General features: G+C 44.0%; 1 protein-coding gene across 1 annotated transcript in view; it reads right to left on the minus strand.

Moving 5' to 3' along the window:
* NACC2 (NACC family member 2) overlaps positions 1–3463 on the minus strand; it is a 73032-nt gene extending 69569 nt beyond the window's left edge. Inside the window, 1 exon segment of the mRNA XM_075324731.1 lies at positions 2857–3463. The gene's annotated coding sequence lies outside the window, so the exon portion shown is untranslated.
* Between the last annotated feature and the right edge of the window lie 2537 nt (positions 3464–6000).

The following is a 6000-nucleotide window of genomic DNA, read 5'->3' on the forward strand; positions in this document are numbered from 1 at the left end:
GAAAATAGACATTGATGCCAAACGGGCAGAGACGGGCAGAGCCGGGCACAGACTGGCAAAGACGGGCAGAGACGGGCACAGACGGGCAGAGACGGGCAGAGACGGGCAGACCAATCCAAAAGGTGACGTCCTGGGATCCCCGTTATTGCTACAAAGAGCTCTAAAGAAACTGACCAGGGGGCAAAGTCTGCTTGGAGTGGGATTGGGTTTTTTTTTCACCATTTTCGGGTGGTTTGGCACCATTTTTTTCCCTGCCACTAAAAAAGGACCCCCCCCCCCACGACATTAAAAAAGGAACCTAAAGGTTAACTGGCATCCTAAGAATGTGCAATATAGATAGGAAAGTGATAAACCCCACCAAGGACAGGAACGGCTATGGGTACAGTACTGGTGCAGCGCTATGGACTATGGTGGTGCTATTATTAATGCACATAACAGATATATCACATATGATTAATAGGGATCTCGGCAGGACAGGTCCAGTGGGAAAAATTAACTGGTGACTTTTAAAGGAAATAACTTTTTACGAGGCCTGGATGACGGAGCTTTCTCTTTTTGGATGATCCCGAGGGGCATGATCGTGGGGGGGCGGGGGGGGGGGAACACACGATCACGGGGGGGGGGGGGGGGCACAATCGCAAAGGGGACACGATCGCAGGGATCTGACTTGTGACTTTTAAAGGATATTTTAAATAAATTAGCTTTTTTATGAAGCCTGGATGCCGGATCTTTGTCTTTTTGATCAAGAAGATCCCGGGGGCAATGATCGCGGAGGAATCATGATTGCGGGTGACAATGATCACAACGGGAGCAGGATAGCAAGGGTTCACGATTTCAAGGGGTTTATGATTGTAAGAGGGTCATAATCGCAACGGGGCACAATGGCAAGGGGGGTCGTAATTGCAAGGGGGTCACCAGCGCAAGGGGGTCACAAGCGCAAGGGGGTCACAAGCGCAAGGGGGTCACAAACGCAAGGGGGTCACAAGCGCAAGGGGGTCACAAGCGCAAGGGGGTCACAAACACAAGGGGGTCACAAGCGAAAGGGGGTCACAAACGCAAGGGGGTCACAAGCGCAAGGGGGTCACAAGCGCAAGGGGGTCACAAGCGCAAGGGGGTCACAAGCGCAAGGGGGTCACCATCGCCATCGCAAGAGGCTCACGATCACAATGGGGTCATGATCGCTAGGGGGTCACAATCATAGGGGTAACATGCTCGCAAGGGGGTCATAATTGCAGGGGTTAAAGTTCATGGGAAGAAATAATCGCAGGGGAAATGATAGCGAGGTCAATGATCATGGGGGGGTAATGATCACAAGCGGGCATGATTACAAGGGGAGAAATGATCACAGGGGAAAATGATCCCGGTAAGCATGATCCCAGGAGGCATGATCCCAGAAGGCATGATCCCAGGAGGCATGATCCCAGGAGGCATGATCCCAGGAGGCATGATCCCAGAAGGCATGATGATCCCAGAAGGCATGATCCCAGTAAGCATGATCCCAGAAGGCATGATCCCAGAAGGCATGATCCCAGGAGGCAGCACTAAGCCAGGTGAAGGGACCGCTTGCTCCACCTCATACAAACAGATCTGCTCACTCCACATATATAACTCCATGACCCGCTATATACAGGCTAATACACGAGATATAAAACCTTTCATTCCGCCAGCGAAACATTTGCATAATAAGTAAACTTTTGATTTATAGACCAGAACTAGTGCTGTGCTTCCAGCCGCCTGCGCAGATGTCACCCGGGGAGGAGGAGATGCACGCTGCAAAAAAGTCCTCCGGGTGGTGAAGAGGTTAATGATCCGAAGTAACGTGGAGGAATAAAATGAACAATGGAGATGTCACGGGGAGACAGAAGCAGGTCTGCATGCAGTGGTCTTCTACTTACACGCTGCGGAACCTCTCTGCCGTCAGATCCCCCCTCCCCTGGTCCGGTAAGATTTTCGGCTCTTGGACGTGGACTTTCTTTTTTGGTGGGGGGAGGGATGTAAACATGTCCTGTTTGAGCTCCGAATGTGCGGAATTATGTGCCAGCGGGATCCGAGGAGTGGGCATCACATCCTATAGAACATGCTGCAGTGCGAACAGAGCAGTCTAAATTTTTAATACCCGCTGGGTGGTGTGGATGGGGGCGAGGGGGGGGGATGTGGAAAAGACGAGCACCTCTGTACTTCTATCTGGAGACTCCTTTTCTAAATCTTCACGGAGTGGAGATCATAGGAGAGTTGACAAAAGTGCAAGGATGCTTTTTCAAGTCAGACATGAGCCCATTAATGCATTCACCCCCCCTCGCTCTCCTCTCCTGCCCGCCAGTGTCTGGATCTAAGGCGATGCAGCTCACATAGAGCCTTTAATATCTTGCACTCCACTATTCCCAGACTGGGTTATGCTATTGCATCAAATTACCTCACAGCGGGCTAAATCAGGACAAAAGCCCGGGCACTTGTGCCGTAATAAGATTTGCCTTTTGCTGCATTAAAGAGCGAGCAGTACCCTCCGCTAATCCCAAAGACTCCGCCAGCCCAAAAAGCACAAAAAGAGCCAAAAAAATAAAAAAAAGGAAAAAGAAAACCCTTCTTTGTATACTGACCATCAATAGCCAGGAGTGACGGGCACCTCCATGGGCACCAGCCTTGCCCCTCTTCTTAGATTATCCAACATATTCTTCCCATTTGGGGGGCAATAATCAAACTATAGTGTCCCCGAGTGTAGACGGTGTGAGAGAATAGAGACACTAGACAGACAGGCAAGAGGAGGAGGAGGAGGAGGAGGAGGTGGTTGGGGGGGGGGGTATGTCCCATTTTCTCGTGTCTGCAGAAAAGAACGTATACACCAACATGGGATCGTACCTTAAAATTCCAAAACTGGTCCCAAGTATCCAGACGTCAGGGAAGAGGAGAGGTTCTCCTTGCGTGTCCCGTCACTAAAAAAAAAAAAAAAAACATAAAAATTGCATAAAAAAAAAAGCCGAAAAACTCAAGGTTTTAGCAAGTCAAAAATGTCCACAGCAGTACATAGCATGTCAATGAATTGGCCGGATGCAGATTAACATTCAGCTTTGCTCTCCGCAATGAATAGAGTCCTTTGATTAGAGACTTGGAGTAAATGCCAGTTCTGGGCTGAAGCTTTAAAAAACAGAGGAAGATCAGTGCCAGAATAATGCTCTCAGTGTTGGTACAAGACAGACTTCTGATGAGTCACTGCAATGCAAACAAAGATGGCAGGATTACTGTACTGTATGCTGATGGAGTGCTCAGTGGTGCCACAGCAACACAGACAGGTTGCAAATTTATAGTGCAGTTTTGCATATGAATTACACTGTAAACTGCCTCTCCTGCCATCCAGCCCAGAGTGTCAAAGCATTTAAACTATTCCAAACAGTCTGCAGAGCTGGCAGCCGCCACGTTTAACTCCTGCAGACGGCGAGGGAGGAAAAAAGGGAGAGAATGCTGGAGAGGGTCCAGGACTCTAGATTATTACAGGGTGCAGTGGCCATCCCCGCTCCGCTCTCCTCTGGAGTTGGTGTTAGGATGTGTCGTCCCTACAGCTCTGACATCTGGTCTGCAGCAGGAATCCAGACACAAGGGGGAAAGCTGGGAGCTTTATCTGCAATAACAATTTAAGGGAGGGAGGGGAGGCATCAATCCTCACTGTTATTCTTCACATCAGGTCATTACCGTCCAGGGTCAAGGAAAATACCTGATAGTCCTCGCAGCTAGTCCTCGCAGGGACTCTACATCTACACTATTTACAAATAGAAACATTTTTGTTTGGAGTTCGGAATGTTCATACATTTGGAATCTTCATCATATGTTCGAGTTCGAAATTGTATCAAGATTCCGAATGTACAATCATTCCGAACTCCAGAATTTTATCAAGATTCCGAATGTACAATCATTCCGAACTCCAGAATTTTATCAAGATTCCAAATGTACAATCATTCCGAACTCCAGAATTTTATCAAGATTCCGAATGTACAATCATTCCGAACTCCAGAATTGTATCAAGATTCCGAATGTACGAACATTCTGAACTCCAGAATTGTATCAAGATTCCGAATGTACAATCATTCCGAACTCCAGAATTTTATCAAGATTCCGAATGTACAATCATTCCGAACTCCAGAATTTTATCAAGATTCCGAATGTACAATCATTCCGAACTCCAGAATTTTATCAAGATTCCAAATGTACAATCATTCCGAACTCCATAATTGTATCAAGATTCCGAATGTACAATCATTCTGAACTCCAGAATTTTATCAAGATTCCGAATGTACGAACATTCCGAACTCCAGAATTTTATCAAGATTCCGAATGTACAATCATTCCGAACTCCAGAATTGTATCAAGATTCCGAATGTACGAACATTCCGAACTCCAGAATTTTATCAAGATTCCGAATGTACAATCATTCGGAACTCCAGAATTGTATCAAGATTCCGAATGTACAATCATTCCGAACTCCAGAATTTTATCAAGATTCCGAATGTACGAACATTCCGAACTCCAGAATTTTATCAAGATTCCGAATGTACGAATATTCCGAACTCCAGAATTTTATCAAGATTCCGAATGTACGAATATTCCGAACTCCAGAATTTTATCAAGATTCCGAATGTACGAACATTCTGAACTCCAGAATTGTATCAAGATTCCGAATGTACAATCATTCCGAACTCCATAATTGTATCAAGATTCCGAATGTACAATCATTCCGAACTCCAGAATTTTATCAAGATTCCGAATGTACAATCATTCCGAACTCCAGAATTTTATCAAGATTCCGAATGTACAATCATTCTGAACTCCAGAATTTTATCAAGATTCCGAATGTACAATCATTCCGAACTCCAGAATTTTATCAAGATTCCGAATGTACGAACATTCCGAACTCCAGAATTTTATCAAGATTCCGAATGTACAATCATTCCGAACTCCAGAATTGTATCAAGATTCCGAATGTACGAACATTCCGAACTCCAGAATTTTATCAAGATTCCGAATGTACAATCATTCGGAACTCCAGAATTGTATCAAGATTCCGAATGTACAATCATTCCGAACTCCAGAATTTTATCAAGATTCCGAATGTACGAACATTCCGAACTCCAGAATTTTATCAAGATTCCGAATGTACGAATATTCCGAACTCCAGAATTTTATCAAGATTCCGAATGTACGAATATTCCGAACTCCAGAATTTTATCAAGATTCCGAATGTCCGAATATTCCGAACTCAAAAATTTTGATCAAGATTCGGAATGTACGAATATTCCGAACACCAAAACTTAATCAAGATCCCGATATACGAACATTCCAAAATGTTATCAACTTGATGAATATTCGAACATTCCGAACTCCGCAATTGTATCAGGATTCAAAATGTACAAATATTCCGGTGTTCGGAATGTTCGAATATTCATCAAGTTGATAAAATTTTGGAATGTTCGTACATTCGGAATCTTGATCATATTTTGGAGTTTGTTATGTTCGTGCATTCATTATCTTGATAAAATTTTGGAGTTCGGAATGTTCGTAAATTCGGAATCTTGATCATATTTTGGAGTTCATAATGTTCTTATATTCGGATTTTTGATAAAATTTTGGAGTTGGGAATGTTCGTACATTCGGAATCTTGATCATATTTTGGAGTTTGCAATGTTCGTACATTCGGAATCTTGATCATATTTTGGAGTTCGGAATGTTCGTACATTCGGAATCTTGATCGTATTTTGGAGTTCAGAATGTCTGCACATTCGGAATCTTGATCATATTTTGGAGTTCATAATGTTCTTATATTCGGATTTTTGATAAAATTTTGGAGTTGGGAATGTTCGTACATTCGGAATCTTGATCATATTTTGGAGTTTGCAATGTTCGTACATTCGGAATCTTGATCATATTTTGGAGTTCGGAATGTTCGTACATTCGGAATCTTGATCGTATTTTGGAGTTCAGAATGTCTGCACATTCGGAACCTTGATCATATTT

Source organism: Anomaloglossus baeobatrachus, chromosome 9 (genome assembly GCF_048569485.1).
Source record: "Anomaloglossus baeobatrachus isolate aAnoBae1 chromosome 9, aAnoBae1.hap1, whole genome shotgun sequence".
Taxonomy (NCBI): Eukaryota; Metazoa; Chordata; class Amphibia; order Anura; family Aromobatidae; genus Anomaloglossus; species Anomaloglossus baeobatrachus.